Raw genomic sequence first — 16,453 nt, 5'->3', positions numbered from 1 at the left:
CTTGATATGCTTCTTACAGAGCCACTCCTTGGTTATCCTGACTGTGTGCTTCTGGTCATTGTCATGTTGGAAGACCCAGCCTCGACCCATCTTCAATGCTCTAACTGAGGGAAGGAGGTTGTTCCCCAAAATCTCGCAATACATGGCCCCGGTCATCCTTTCCTTAATACAGTGCAGTCGCCCTGTCCCATGTGCAGAAAAACACCCCCAAAGCATGATGCTACCACCCCCATGCTTCACAGTAGGGATGGTGTTCTTGGGATGGTACTCATCATTCTTCTTCCTCCAAACACGTTTAGTGGAATTATGACCAAAAAGTTCTATTTTGGTCTCATCTGACCACATGACTTTCTCCCATGACTCCTCTGGATCATCCAAATGGTCATTGGCAAACTTTAGACAGGCCTGGACATGTGCTGGTTTAAGCAGGGGAACCTTCCGTGCCATGCATGATTTCAAACCATGACGTCTTAGTGTATTACCAACAGTAACCTTGGAAACGGTGGTCCCAGCTCTTTTCAGGTCATTGACCAGCTCCTCCCATGTAGTTCTGGGCTGATTTCTCACCTTTCTTAGGATCATAGAGACCCCACGAGGTGAGATCTTGCATGGAGCCCCAGTCCGAGGGAGATTGACAGTCATGTTTAGCTTCTTCCATTTTCTAATAATTGCACCAACAGTGGACCTTTTTTCACCAAGCTGCTTGGCAATTTCCCTGTAGCCCTTTCCAGCCTTGTGGAGGTGTACAATTTTGTCTCTAGTGTCTTTAGACAGCTCTTTGGTCTTGGCCAAGTTAGTAGTTGGATTCTTACTGATTGTATGGGGTGGACAGGTGTCTTTATGGAGCTAACGACTTCAAACAGGTGCATCTAATTTAGGATAATAAATGGAGTGGAGGTGGACATTTTAAAGGCAGACTAACAGGTCTTTGAGGGTCAGAATTCTAGCTGATAGACAGGTGTTCAAATACTTATTTGCAGCTGTATCATACAAATAAATAGTTAAAAAATCATACATTGTGATTTCTGGATTTTTTTTTTAGATTATGTCTCTCACAGTGGACATGCACCTACGATGACAATTTCAGACCCCTCAATGATTTCTAAGTGGGAGAACTTGCAAAATAGCAGGGTGTTCAAATACTTATTTTCCTCACTGTACTGACTATAATCTGAGTATGACGACGTCAGGCTACACTAAACCCATTGTGCAGCTAATTTCAAGAGTAAAACCATTGAAATTAAGTATGATTCCGGACAACATCAGCAGATTAAATATATCATCCTTTCCTCTATATTAAGGATCTTCAAACGTGCACCTGTCAAACCCTTCATGAGTGACTCATCATCACTCATGAAGAAGGGACGTCATTCAAATTGTGTGGAGTTCAAAGAATCCCCCACAATTCTTTTTAATCTTCTATTATTATTTGTAATCTTGCCATCTTGAGATTTAATGGGTAAAATTCCTCAGAAAAGTAAACAGGAAGTTAAGTCATTTTGAAGCCGGTGGCTTGCTTTGGCGTAACTTCACAAGAAAACATTTGTAAACGTTTTGGCTAATTAGATGGCTTTTTCATCTGACTGTGGAATGAAAGAAACCAATGTAAAGATACTGGAAATCCCCTGTCAAACCTACAGCGGATTTTCTTGTTTATTAAAAAAAAGAGCAAACAATAGGGACTAGAAAAGAGCGAGCTTCGAGTTGTTTAAAACTTTTCCCCAGCACAACTGATTGCACAAAAGAAAAGAAACCCTGGTATTTTAATGAAAGGCAACAAGCAACTGGTTTCATTATACGATAATGAGGTCTGTTCTGCAATTTCAGTTGAGAGTTTAAGCATTCAAATTCACTTGCCATAAAATAGGAACTTCATTTCTGCAAACAATTCTTTAAAACAGTCTGACTGCATTGAAACTTTTTTAATGATTTTGAAACTTTTAATACAAAGAACTGAATGCAAAATGAGTAAAAAAAATATTTTGCATTCTGATTTTTTTTTTTTTTTGTCACCAATGTTGGGTAAGTTACTCAACAAAAAAAAGCAATTAGTAGCTACTAATCACATCTTCAACTGAGTAATTAGATTACTTTACTAATTACTCTCTCTAAAAAGTATTTCATTAATTATTACTAATTACTTTCTGAATCCCATATCCACTCCCATATTAACCATACGCTCTCAAGAGAGAAAACTCGTAACAAATCTCATTTAGAAGTCTTTACCCTAGACTAGGGTAAAATAAATCTAAAATGTATTTGAAGTATACTACAAATACATTTACATATTTATGTACTTAATATAAATACCCTACAATTGTGCTGTTGGTAGGCCTATACTAAATTGATATATTTAAAGTGTGCTAAATTGGAACAACTCATTTTGTACTTAATGAACTTTAGTTATCTGGAAATAGTCCCGCGGTCCAACTAAAGATACGTATATTTGATAAAATATACTAGAGTGGAACTATTGCACGTATACTATCTTGCATTTAAAGAATATATGATATAAAGACTGATATTATACAGAGATCATACTATCTTTACTAATAGTGATATTAAACACATTTTAAGGCTTAATATTAAGTTATTTAATACATTTGCTAGATTAACAAATAAACAGACGTCACCTGAGCAGAATATTCCAACACAGCTAGTAGTAATATCTTTATGAATTTCATTTTATGATTCAGCCTAAGGATTTTTGCTCCTCACTATTGCTTTTTGAGCTTTAAAGAAACACTCCACTTTTTTTGAGAATAGGCTCATTTTCCAACTCCCCTAGAGTTAAACAGTTGAGTTTTACCATTATCAAATCCATTCAGCCGATCTCCGGGTCTGGCGGTAGCACTTTTAGCATAGCTTAGCATAGATCATTGAATCTGATTAGACCGTTAGCATCGCGCTCAAAAAAATTACCAAAGAGTTTCGATATTTTTCCAATTTAAAACTTGACACTTCTGTCGTTACATCGTGTACTAAGATTGACGGAAAATAAAAAGTTTCAATTTTCTAGGCCGATATGGCCAGCAACTATACTCTCATTCCTGTGTAATAATCAAGAACTTTGCTGCTGTACAATGAGTGCAGCGGCGCAATGATATTACACAGCGCCTGAAAATAGTCCCCAGCACACTCTCTGTGCAAGCAGGTTGTCACGTTGGTTATGTTGACGGAAGTTAGCCTATTTTCAGGAGCAGGTTGTAACCCGCTCTCCCTTTTTGGACCAAAAACCTGTACACAGAATCTTGTACAATACAATAATCATATAGAAGGATGTACTGTAAATTAATCCGCTACAGTTAAAGACCTGGGTGGTATATTAGACAGCAATGTGTCCTTTGTAAATCATATTTCATATGTTACAAAAACAGCCTTCTTCCACCTCAGAAACATTGCTAAGCTATGGAACATGCTATCTGTTTCTGATGCAGAAAAGTTAGTTCATACATTCATGACCTCTAGACTGGATTATTGTAATGCATTACTAGGTGGTGGTTGTCCTCCATCCTCAATGAACAAGCTACAGTTAGTCCAAAATGCAGCTTAGTTCTTACTTTTGGACTTTTGGTATGTATAAGTCCACTAAAGGAGGGAGAGCGCTTTCACATTTGGCTCCTATAAACTCAGGAATGGCCTTCCTGATAATGTTAGGGGCTCAGACTCACTCTCCCGGTTTAAATCTGGGCGATGCCCATCTTAGGTACCTAAAGATTATGCCAGCTCCAGTTTGGATCCAGCCTCTTACAAAGATTTCAGATGCACTGGAAAAAAATGATCGTGATTTTAACGGTAAAAGACTGTAAAAATTATACGGTTAACTAACTAACTAACAGTTAATTGGTTAACAGAAAGTTTCCGTATATAATATATATATGGTGAATAACTGTAATAGATCTAACCTTACATTCAATTTAATTTTACAGTAAAATACCGTTAAATGTACAGTTTTTGGAAGTGAAAAAGAACAAGTCATTGCGTAATTTACAGTGAAAAAAATTTATCATGTGACTTATCACCACTGTGATTGGTGGTTGTCAGTATATAAAATGTACATAACAGATATTTGGACATTTGGATCATAATAAAAAATTATGCAGAAGGTAAATTATCAGAAAGCGTCCCATTTTACCAGTATTCACCCTAGTATTTCAATAGGTTGGTAATTTAACATTTCAGTTAATGAAATGCGTTTTTTTAACGTAATTTTTTTTATAGTGTACACGTAATTATTACAATATAAACCTTAAAATATATGGTGCTGTCCCGTAAAACCTAAAACGTTACTGCCGTATTTTTTACAGTAAAGTCCGTAAATTTTACGGGGATTTTTTTTTACAGTGTGACTTAAAACCTGTGAAAAAATGACGCCACCCTTACGATAACTTCAGATGATGCAAGCTCTGAATCAACATACACAACTGCCAAATATTCCATATTATAATTATACAACTTAAAATTATAATAATTGCTTTAATGAGCTCATTGTTACTGCCTAAGCGAATGCATGATTTGTATTAACTTAGAACTGTATTTTTCTGACATATAGACATTACCTGTCACCTCTGATAACAGATCACTCTAAATTGTAATGTCGACATATGCATTTTCTGTAAAGCTGCTTTTAAACAATATGAAAAACTATACAAATAAATGTGAATTGAACTGAATTGAAATCAAGGATATACATGAAACTGCTCTTTTAATTCTTTAAAATAAACAATATAAAACTGCATAAATTATTCTTGGCCTGACCAAAGTATTTAAAGGGAGGTTACATTTTACCATTAGACATTAAATGTTGATGTTAAATCCACACATTTTTTTTTATATAGAATTGTTCAATAGTCTAAACATTTAATGCAATCACATCAGACATAACTGTAATTAAATTACAGAAAAATTAAGAGGAATCCCTTACTTTGTTCTTTCAAGGGAAGAGTAATTGTATTACTCTTTGTACAGATGCTCAGGTGTTCTTGCGTCCATTGAAGCTCAGCATCCATTCTTAAATCAAACAAAATGTCAACAAGTAAACAGAAATAAAGAGAAGGCACATATTTGTAATCTTAGAAGTTACTGTCCAGGGAAAGAATTTGTTTATGTGTCTGGATGTTCATGTTTTGACAGCTGGAGATTGACTGATCTGATGAATACACTGCGATTTATAGGTTAGTTAACTTCAATTTAATAAAATATCAATCAATATTACATAGAAAAAGTTGTAAGTAAAACAAAGATTACTGGACTTTTCTTAGAAAATAAGTCATTCTAAGTCAATAAGTCAATAAAGTCATTCTACTTCCCTTTGAATTAAATGTGCTATTTGTCATTTCCTGAGTGAAAATTGTTTCCACACCCAATTCTTTTCAGTGTAGGCTACAGTAAAACAAATCATGTAAATCCCCCCCCCACCCCCCGCTATCTGTGCATTTAAGAGAAGGGAAATAAGATAAGCCATTTTCCCAAATGTTTAATCATTGGAAGCAGTTTTGCTCCCTGCCTGTTTTCTCACAATGATTTTTGTGATTACACGAGTCAGAGGAAAGGCCTTTGCACGCTAACTTATTCCCAACACCTCCACACCTCATCATCTCCACAAAAAAGTTGAAATCATAATGTAAAGTTCTAAGATGGTCAGTTATTTATATGTAGGGGAGAGCGGGGCACAACCTAACGCGGGGTTAGCACACGTGGTTTAACACTTTCCACATGCCAGGATGACGAAACTTAGTGTATTTACTAGTTGCCTTATCAACATTTTTTAGAGAAAAAAATTGAGGCAAAATTAAAAAATCTTTGGAAGATATCAATGAACATTTATTTAACCATAGCAAAAGTTTATTTTTCATCTGTTTTTTGTGTATATTTAAAATGAGCCAAATCTGATATTATTGTAATGTTATATCTGTTATTTAACAGTTGAGATTGTTCTTTAATGCTGATCTAACAGCAGAAGGCACAAGACGGGGTTAAATCCCAGTTGTGCAGGTGGGGCATGTTGTCACACTGCGTTACAATGAGCCCCTAGAACTATACGCTATTATATTCTATACTTTTATGAATTCTTTTGAGAAACCATGAGAAAGAGATGAATAAAGACTGAGAGTCAATGATTAATTATTATTATTTTTTTAACTATGCTGTTTAGCGGTGTTTCTTGTCAAACTCAAACATTAGTGTATTTTTCATTATTAAAAAAAATGCCATTATTTTATATTAAAAAGTTAATAATTGTATTTTATTGACAAAATATTTTAGTTTGTCTATTTTTTTGATTATATCAGACAACATTTTAAGCTGCCATTTGGTCATGTCACAATGTACCCCACCTATGGGGCATGTTGTCACATTTCACTTCCATTTTTCCGTGGTATATCAAGAAAAAAGTATACACTGTTTTAATGAAACAAAACCACATAATTGTACTAGATGTGTGCGAAATGAATGTGGCGAAAAAAGAAATACTCTGAACCACAAGTGGATTTACACAAACTGAGAAAGTCAAAAAGCGTTAGGTTGTGCCCCGCTTTCCCCTTTATCAACAAAGCTCAAAATTCTCAGATTCAGGATGAACACACTTTTTGTCCCTTTCAGCACAGAGTCACAGGACACACATAAACAGCCCTTCAGTCATTTCAGCAATTAGAGCCAGTGGTGAATGGTGTCAGCGGAGTCCCGTCAACCTGTTCTGCACTAATGAGGCGTTCGTCCTTCTTTTAGGCATGTGGTAATTAAAAGCTGGTTGTTTTCCAGTTTTTCAGGGCACATTCTCCACACCACCATCTGTCAAAAATATAATTCGGCTTTTCTTTCACTGTGCCTCTAGGAGAACAATTTGTACTTTTTTTTTTACCACCTAAACACACTTCTGCCTTATTTAGTTTCAGTTTTGCATTTGCTGTTGCCTATATTTGTCACCTGTCTGGTGTCACTAAGGTCATAAGGTAAGGCAATCATAAAAATTAGTGTCATGTAGGTAGCGCTGTATAACGCAACTGTAGCGGATGAATTTACAGTACATCCTTCTATATGATAATTGTATTCTAAGAGATTCTGTGTAGGTTTTTGGTCCAAAAAGGGAGAGCGGGGCACAACCTGCACCTGAAAATAGGCTAACTTCTGTCAACATAACCAACATGACAATCTACTTGCACAGAGAGCGTGCTGGGGACTATTTTCAGGCGCTGTGTAATATCATTGCGCCGCTGCACTCATGGTACGGCAGCAAAGTTCCTTGATTATTACACAGGAATGAGAGAATAGTTCCTAGCCATATCGGCCTACACTGTAAAAAATTATCGTGATTTTAACGGTAAAAGACTGTAAAAATGCTACGGTGAAAAACAGTTAACTGGTTAACAGAAAGTTTACTATATACGGTGAATAACTGTAATAGATCTAACCTTACATTTAACAGTAACATATCGTTACATTTACAGTTTTTGGAAGTGAAAAAGAACAAGTCGTTGTATAATTTACAGTGAAAAACCGCAAATTGACATTCCCATAATTCCCTGCGTGACACTTCACATTTTATGTATTTTCGTTGAAATGACTATGTTTCTTCTTATTTTTTTCTAATCAGTTATGTACATTAGGGTTTTATGTTACATTTAATGTTGATAAATTCATGTTTATTGCTTTTTTAAATCACGTGACTCATCACCACCTGGGATTGGTGGTTGTCAGTATTTATCAAAGGTGTATAACAGATATTAGTATTTCAAAAGGTTGGTAATTTAACATTATTTCAGTTAATTAAATACAGTTATTTACTGTAAATGTAACTTAAATCTGTAAAACCTAAAATGTTGCTACCGTATTTTTTACGGTAAAGTTCTGGTAACCACAGCTGCTGTTTTTTTTTTTTTTACAGTGTTCGGCAGCGGCAGATCTTAAAGTGACAGCAGCCTAATAAACCAGTGATGTCTGTTATTAGGTCTATTGTATAGGACTAGATGATAACATCCCTTATTAAATGCGTATTTGTGGCACCGATGAGACTCCGTGGGATGGTCAAATGAGTGACCCACGACACCTCCAGAAGGTTCAGCAGTGAATCCCAGCATCCCAGGTTCACTCCCTAGGTGCCATCAACTCACTTGAAGGCCCAGATGGAGTCCATTCTTTTCATCCACAGCCACTGGCTCCCTTTTTCAGCGGCCCTGGAGAGGTCTTTGACTGCCTGCCGATGGGCCTTCCCACGCACTCCCATCTCCTTGAGTAGCCTAGATGTTGAGGTGACTATGAACCCTCTGCAGCCTACTTCCACTGGGCGCACATTTGCTTTCCATCCATGTTGTTGTGCATCGGCTGCAAGCTCAGCGTACCTCAGCCTTTTCCGTTCATAGGCCTCTTCCACTGCACCCTCCCAGGGCACAGTGAGCTCGATGATGTACAAAAGCTTGAGTGAGGCTGACCACAGAACGAGGTCTGGTCACTGGTTGGTAACTGCGATCTCAGCTGGGAAGCAGAGTTTCTTTTCCAAGTCTGCCAACAGCTTCCAGTCCCGTGCTCCACTCAGCTGCCCAGTGTCTGGTCTTGTGATGGTGAGGCTGGCTTGTCCCTCGCCCTCCCGAACAAATGTTGTCGGCTGCCACCGGGATGATGGTAGAGGAAGGGCATTCACACTTGTCCGTCGACTTTCCAGCACTGCTGCTAGGCACATTTTATTAATATTAATCAAAGAACAAAGGTAACAGAGAAAAGTGTAGCTTTAAAGGGTTAGTTCACCCAAAAATGAAAATTCTGTCATTAATTACTCACCCTCATGTCGTTCGACACCCGTAATGCTGCGTTCACACCAAACGCGAATAGAGCGTCTGGCGCGAGTGATTTCAATGTTAAGTCAATGGAAAGGCGCGTTGACGCGCGTCTGGAGGTCCCGCGGGGCGGAAGGCGCGTTTCGCGCGGCGCGAAGGACGTGAATCCGCCTCATTCGCGCGGCCAGTTCGCGCGAATGACGCGAATTGGACGCGAATTGAGCGTCTTGCGCGATACGTGTGTTACATGCGAATGGTGCTGTTGTGCATTCACGCGTTTGAAGCGAATTCGCGTCTGACGCCCGAGTTGAAAAATTTGAACTTTGGCGACAATTCGCGCCACGTTAACCAATCAGGAGCCTGCTTGCTGCTGTCACATGGTAAAGTGACGTGTATGAGAAACCCTGCATAAATTAAAAATAGTACTATTTTGTCACAAAATTTAGTTTTAAGACTTTTTCAGGCGGGAATGTGGTTGTTTAAAGCTCAAATCTGTGGTTTATTTATAAATAGAGCGCCTATTTAAAAAAAAGAATCTTGTGTTTTTGGAGTTGTGAGATCCAGGTGATCACCGGGCAATCACCGCTCATAACTCCGACGAGAGCAGCCCTTCCTCGGCCAGTCCTTCTGGCGTCTGCCGCTGGCTCTGATGTCCTGTAGTGGTTCGTTTTGTGTAGATCTAACGGCCGAGCTTTGCTCTCATGAATCTATAATTTGTTGTCTGCCAAATCGTTTTGACTGAGGGCAAAGAGAAGTTTCATAACTTTATATTTTAAGGATATTTAAATATACATGCAGTGAAGATAATGTAGGAGTTGCCTGGACCACATTTGTGTGGCTATTAATGCTTAATATATATTTTTAATGAAAATGAAAAGAGGCAGAGTGGTGTTTTATGACATATTTCTCCTGGAGTGCCTTGAACGCGCGTCAATTTTGCTTCCAGCGCTCGATTTCTACGCGCGTCCAATTCTCTGCGGACGCGCGAATGCATTCAAAATGTTCGCACGTGAAACTAGACGCGGTAGACCCGATTCTGGCGCTCAATTCGCGTTTGGTGTGAACGCAGCATAAGACCTCCGTTCATCTTCGGAACACAAATGAAGATATTTTTGTTCAAAGCTGATGGCTGAGAAAGGCTTCAGACAGGCCTCCATTGGCATTCAGTACATTTACACTCCCAAGACCCATAAAAGGCACTTAAAACGTTGTTACAAAGTCCATCTCACCACAGTGACTCTACAATAATTTTACAATGCGACGACAATAGTTTTTGTGCGGGTGTTGCCGGGGTTCGGGAATCCATGAAATGCACACTTTAACCCCATTTTGAGCACTACGCCGAGACCTAAAGCACGATCAATGTAGAATTCAACAGCTTAGACACGCGCGTCTTCCTCTGCTTGTAAACAAATCGCTTTTGGGTCATGTGTCCAAACGCCGGATCTGCGTCATATTCTCGCGCATGCGTCGTGGAGGCACACACGGAAGACAAGAACAAGTTGGATAAAGGTGTTATTTTGGGGGTTTTTTGCGCACAAAAACTATTGTCGTCACATCGTAAAATTATTGTAGAGTCACTGTGGTGAGATAGACTTTGTAACAACGTTTTAAGTGCCTTTTATGGGTCTTGGGAGTGTAAATGTACTGAATGCCAATGGAGGCCTGTCTGAAGCCTTTCTCAGCCATCAGCTTTCAACAAAAATATCTTCATTTGTGTTCCGAATATGAACGGAGGTCTTACGGGTGTCGAACGACATGAGGGTGAGGAATTAATGACAGAATTTTCATTTTTGGGTGAACTAACCCTTTAACAAGGATCTATATTTAATTTATAATGAATGCAGTTAAGAAAAGTGTTTGATAATTTTATTCAATTTCTATATGTCTAACATAGGAAGGCCACATATGTCATTTATTATAATGGGTTTATGTGAAGATTGTTTTATGTTTTTTTTTAAACATGCTTTCAATAATACTGTAATGTTGAATGTCTATCATTAATGTTTAAAAAAGTTCATAAAAAGATGCCATTACAACCAATATTTAAAATATACTATCTTTAAGTTGTTTATATATTAATTTGGAGAGTAACTGTGAAATTATTACAATATAAAAATATAAAAAAAACTCCAATGTCCATGATTAATCACAATTAATTACAGAGGGGGAAAAATCATTGATTGACAGCACTAATTAAAATAAATTAAAATAATAATGACAATTACCAGATTGCAATATAATGCAGCATTAACTGTATATGTACAGGTATAATAACTGGAAGTGAAATGGAAAGTTGAAGTAGTATCTTACTGGAAGTAAAATGGCACAAAGACTTTGCCCATTCAGGTTTCAAGTGGCCGCGCCCACTCTTTACGTTACAAATAAAATGGATAAAGTATCATTTAATCACAGAACACTGGCAAAATACCCAGGTAGACCAAAGTTATTTGTTTGTCATTGTGACTCGACAGGTTCACCTTCACCTGAAAATCCCCTTGAGTGTGGCATTGATTAGATCTAACGCTAAAAGTTCCAACACATTCAGAGGGTTGACCATGCTACCGTGTTTTGTTCGAGCTTGGAATATCCCAAGAAAACAAAAACATTTGCACAAAAGACCTTTGACCATAATTTCTGCATTCCAACAAAATGGTCAATGTCCGAAAGGCAGGAAATATGTCCTTTCCCTTTTGGCCTGGTGCCTATAACTGACAGGCTTTCACTTTCACAATTTTAACGATTTAACGATTTTATTTACAGCACTTCCTTTTTGTGTTGATAATTCACTGAAATGGTTGCGAATGTAGTGGAATGTATAGGCTGGTGTTTTCTTAAAGTCCTGTCTCTGTATTTATCGCCTCTTATATTATGATAATGACCTTTGTGAGATGTCATTGTTTAGCATCTGTCAATCATCCAAACTAGTTTCATTTCCAAGCGTTGGTGAAAACAGAAAGAGGTATGGGTTACAGGAATTAAACTGGATGGAAAGAACAGAAGAGTTTTCGCCAGGTAAACTGTTGGTGGCTTTCCCTTAGTTCCAAACAATGGCTGATTCTTTGTGAAGTTAAAGGTTTCATTTCATGTTTTGTGGGCTGAACCAGCAGGTCGATGTTCATTATGGCCATTGTAGTTTCATTGAATTACTGAGTTATTGTAAGGATTTAACTTACCACAAGATCCCTGAGTCATACACTGAGAGAATTATTTACTATGTCATTTTTATGGAATGACTCACATGTCTGACTGAAAAGTAAATAATGTCATGACAGGTTTGACAGTTTAAGGAAATGAGGATTGAGAGATCTTACAGAAAACATGTTGTGTTAAAAAATACCTGACTACAGTTATGCACAATACGCATTTTTAATCATACATAATACCTAGTTTTCTTAACCTCTAAACTAGCCAAATATCACATTACAAGTTAAACTTCACAGGCATTCGTAGAACTTTACAGCACATGCATCACCTTAAAAGGCCAATTTAATATGATAAAAAAAGAACAATTTAATATTATGAGCACATTTTAAACAGGCAAATAAATATAACTAAATAAGTAGATTTTCATGCATACACTCTAAAAAAAAGGTGGTTCTATATGGCACCAAAAAATGGTTCTTGGCTCGTAATCATAGGGGAACCTTTTTAAGTGCTATTTAGCACCAATTTTGGTGCTTCAGTTGTTATTCAGCGGTTCTTCACCGGTTCTTTGACTAAGGTGCTATATAGGTTTATTAGGCTGCTGTCACTTTAAGATCTGCCGCTGCCGAACACTGTAAAAAAAAAAAAAACAGCAGCTGTGGTTACCAGAACTTTACCGTAAAAATACGGTAGCAACATTTTAGGTTTTACAGATTTAAGTTACATTTACAGTAAATAACTGTATTTAATTAACTGAAATAATGTTAAATTACCAACCTTTTGAAATACTAATATCTGTTATACACCTTTGATAATAGTTAAGATATGGTGCTATATAGCACCAAAATTGGTTCCTCTATGATTACGACGAAGAACTATTTTTGGTGCTAAATAGAACCACCTTTACTGTACTTTCATGAGAGTAACCTACAGTATATGCAATATAATTAATATAATATAATATAATATAATATAATTAATATAATATAATATAATATAATATAATATAATATAATATAATATAATATAATATAATATAATATAATATAATATAATATAATATAATATAATATAATATAATATAATATAATATAATAATTAACTCCGGTCTGGTATTTTCTAATAATTCAACGGACCAGAGTCAATTATTCTGCATATAGGCTATGCTTATACCAAACCTCAAGACATTGTTCAGATGTTGTATTTCAAGACATTTGTCAGGTTTCTGTCCTTAAAACATTAGTCCTACTGTGTAGGACTCATTTCTTACACATCTCATCCCACACCCCGTTGCTAATTCCAAAATGTAATTTTAGAGCTAGTAACGAAGGCTTGAGCCACTGATAGCAGACTAATGCAGTTATTAAAGAGTGATTAAAGCCACAATAATTTTTGAAGCTAGAGGTCGCATGGTCAAAACAAAGGCGTAGCTTGAGGACGCCTTGATTTTGCAGAGCTTTTATTATGACGAGCACTTCCGCTTCTTCCGCTCATGTGTAAGTGTGGTAACGCAGCGCTGTTTTATCATATTAGATATAGGGGTGTAACGGTACACGTATTCGTATTGAACCGTTTCGGTACAAGGCTCTCGGTTCGGTGCACGCGTGTACCGAACGGTTATGAATGCAATCTTTAACAGTTAACAGTCGGCTTGTTTAAAGCGCGGAACACACTTCAATCCTAGTTCCCACACGAACATATTGAGTATTCAGTCCATTTTATCACGAAATTCAAACGATAAATGCATTTTAATGCTCTTTAATGTTACGTGACTGATAGACGCGTATCAGTTCAACTTCAAGCGGCAGCGCGCGCCGCGCGAGTGAACGCGTCGCGATCAGGAAGAGAATAAATATAAATTAATATCTTGTTGAGGATACATTACAACTTACTGAAACGTATCATATGTTGTGTAATCACTCCATCGGTGATTCAACCGCGGAAAGACAATAAAACAGCTGGTAAACAATGTCGTGTAGAATCACGTTTACCTCAGAAGTCAGTGTCCACAGCTGTTAGCTCACTAACGTTAGAGAGATTAACTCTTTCACTGAATACATGCACTATATTAGCCTATATATTCATTATATTAGCCTATATATATTCATTATATACTACTTAGCCTGTTAGTGATGTCTTGTTTATTTAATGTATGTTTAAATAAACCTGTCATTAAAATTACAGCCACTAAATGATTATATTTCAACAAAACATTTGAGAAAAAATTTTAATAATTCGATTTAGAAGTTACTGCAAAAACTGCCTTATGTGAAGCTTATGAGTGTTGATTATTATATCTAAAAATAAATAGCAACTGAATTTAGGCTAATAGTTTGGGCTCTGTTGTTAATCTTTAATAGCAATATGTAAGTAAGGGCTCCCTATATAGTTTACAGCATTATCTTTAAGAAACTTTTAGTTATAACTGAATTAATTTAAGGACAGACACAATTTTTTTTCATTAAACCACTGTTGAATAAAAATTAATAAAAAGCAATTTTGTAAAACTGCTGTACCGAATCCGTACCGAACCGTGACTTCAAAACCGAGGTACATACCGAACCGTCAGTTTTGTGTACCGTTACACCCCTAATTAGATACATATGAGTGTGTTGAAAGTTGTTATAATGCTACTCTGCGTTCGCTCGGCCGCTACTATGAGACACTTGTTCACACTGCAGTGAGCTAGATCGATATTAGTCATGGTAAAACATGGTACTCGCGGTAAATCAAGAAAACCAGATTTAAACAATAAGACTAACTGTGTTGAGCTGTATAACAATGATTAGTTTTCTGTCAATGAATGTATCGAAACAGTTGCTCACCAGAGAGCATTGCTTTTCTTTCCGATAAATATCTAGAACAAACAGTCTCTGAGCAATGCGTGGGTGTTGCCAGCATTTTCAATGTATTTATGTAATGAAAATGTTGTACATGGAACAATAGATTACAACGGAATACAGAGATGAGTTGCAGTGTATTTTAAAATTATGAGTAAAGAAGCCTACACTCCTGAAAATAACATTTCTTTACGGGCATTGATGGCTCATTGAAGAACCTTTAATATCCATGGAACAGATTTAAACAATAAGACTAACTGTGCTGAGCTGTATAACAATGATTCGTTTTCTGTCGATGAATGTATCCAAACAGTTGCTCACCTGTCTAATAAAACACATCATATATTAAAGTGTCTTTGGTGTTTGCAAGGTTTCTACAAAATAAAACCAGAAATCGAGTGACGCGGGTATGATGTCATTGATAGGCGACGCACAGACATGGTCCGTGTCCTGGTTAAAATGGCTTATTTCTCTGGATTTAAGCATTCTTGGAAACATTTGGGATTATGTAAGTACACAAGTCAACAATATACACTATATTGCTAATAGTATTGGGACACCCCTCCAAATCATTGAATTCAGGTGTTCCAATCACTTCCATGGCCACAGGTGTATAAAATCAAGCACTAGGCATGCAGACGCTTCTACAAACATTTGTGAAAGAATGGGTCGCTCTCAGGAGCTCAGTGAACTCAAGCGTGGTATCGTGATTGGTTGCCACCTGTGTAATTAGTCCATTCTGGAAATTTCCTCACTACTAAATATTCCACGGTCAACTGTTAGTGGTATTATAACAAAGTGGAAGCAATTGGGAACAACAGCAACTCAGCCACAAAGTGGTAGGCCACGTAAAATCACAGAGCGGGGTCAGCGCATGCTGAGGGTCACAGTGCGCAGAAGTCGGCAACTTTCTGCAGAGTCAATAGCTACAGACCTCCAAACTTTGTGGTCTTCAGATTAGCTCAAGAACAGTGTGTAGAGAGCTTCATGGAATAGGTTTCCATGGCCGAGCAGCTCATCCAAGCCTTACATCACCAAGTGCAATGCAGTGTGGGATGCAGTGGAGTAAAGCACGCCGTTACTGGACTCTAGAGCAGTGGAGACGTGTTCTCTGGAGTGACGAATCACGCTTCTCTGTCTGGCAATCTGATGAACGAGTTTGGGTTTGGCGTGTGCACAGTCTGCAAATACATGTAAATGCATAATATAATATAATATAATATTTCATGACCTTCTGTCAATGATTTAGGCTATATTTGCATTTTCTCCCAAATTCCTGGGACATTCCTAATGGCTATTCCTGATTGCTGTATGACGCACACAAAAAACAGCCGTTCGATGAACCGTTTCACATTCAAAACATGAGGCAATACGTCAGAATTAATGTAAACAAAGGATGTGATTGTGAGAGCATTGCTTTTCTTTCCGATAAATATCTAGAACAAACAGTCTCTGAGCAATGCGTGGGTGTTGCCAGCATTTTCAATTCATTTATGTAATGAAAATGTTGTACATGGAACAATAGATTACAACGGAATACAGAGATGAGTTGCAGTGTATTTTAAAATTATGAGTAAAGAAGCCTACACTCCTGAAAATAACATTTCTTTACGGGCATTGATGGCTCATTGAAGAACCTTTAATATCCATGGAACCAACAAGGTTCATTTTAGTGGAAAAAAAAGGTTCTTTAGAATA

The sequence above is a fragment of the Gobio gobio genome (genome assembly GCF_949357685.1).
Source record: "Gobio gobio genome assembly, chromosome: 8".
NCBI lineage: Eukaryota > Metazoa > Chordata > Actinopteri > Cypriniformes > Gobionidae > Gobio > Gobio gobio.
Note: the sequence above shows the minus strand (reverse complement) of the source record.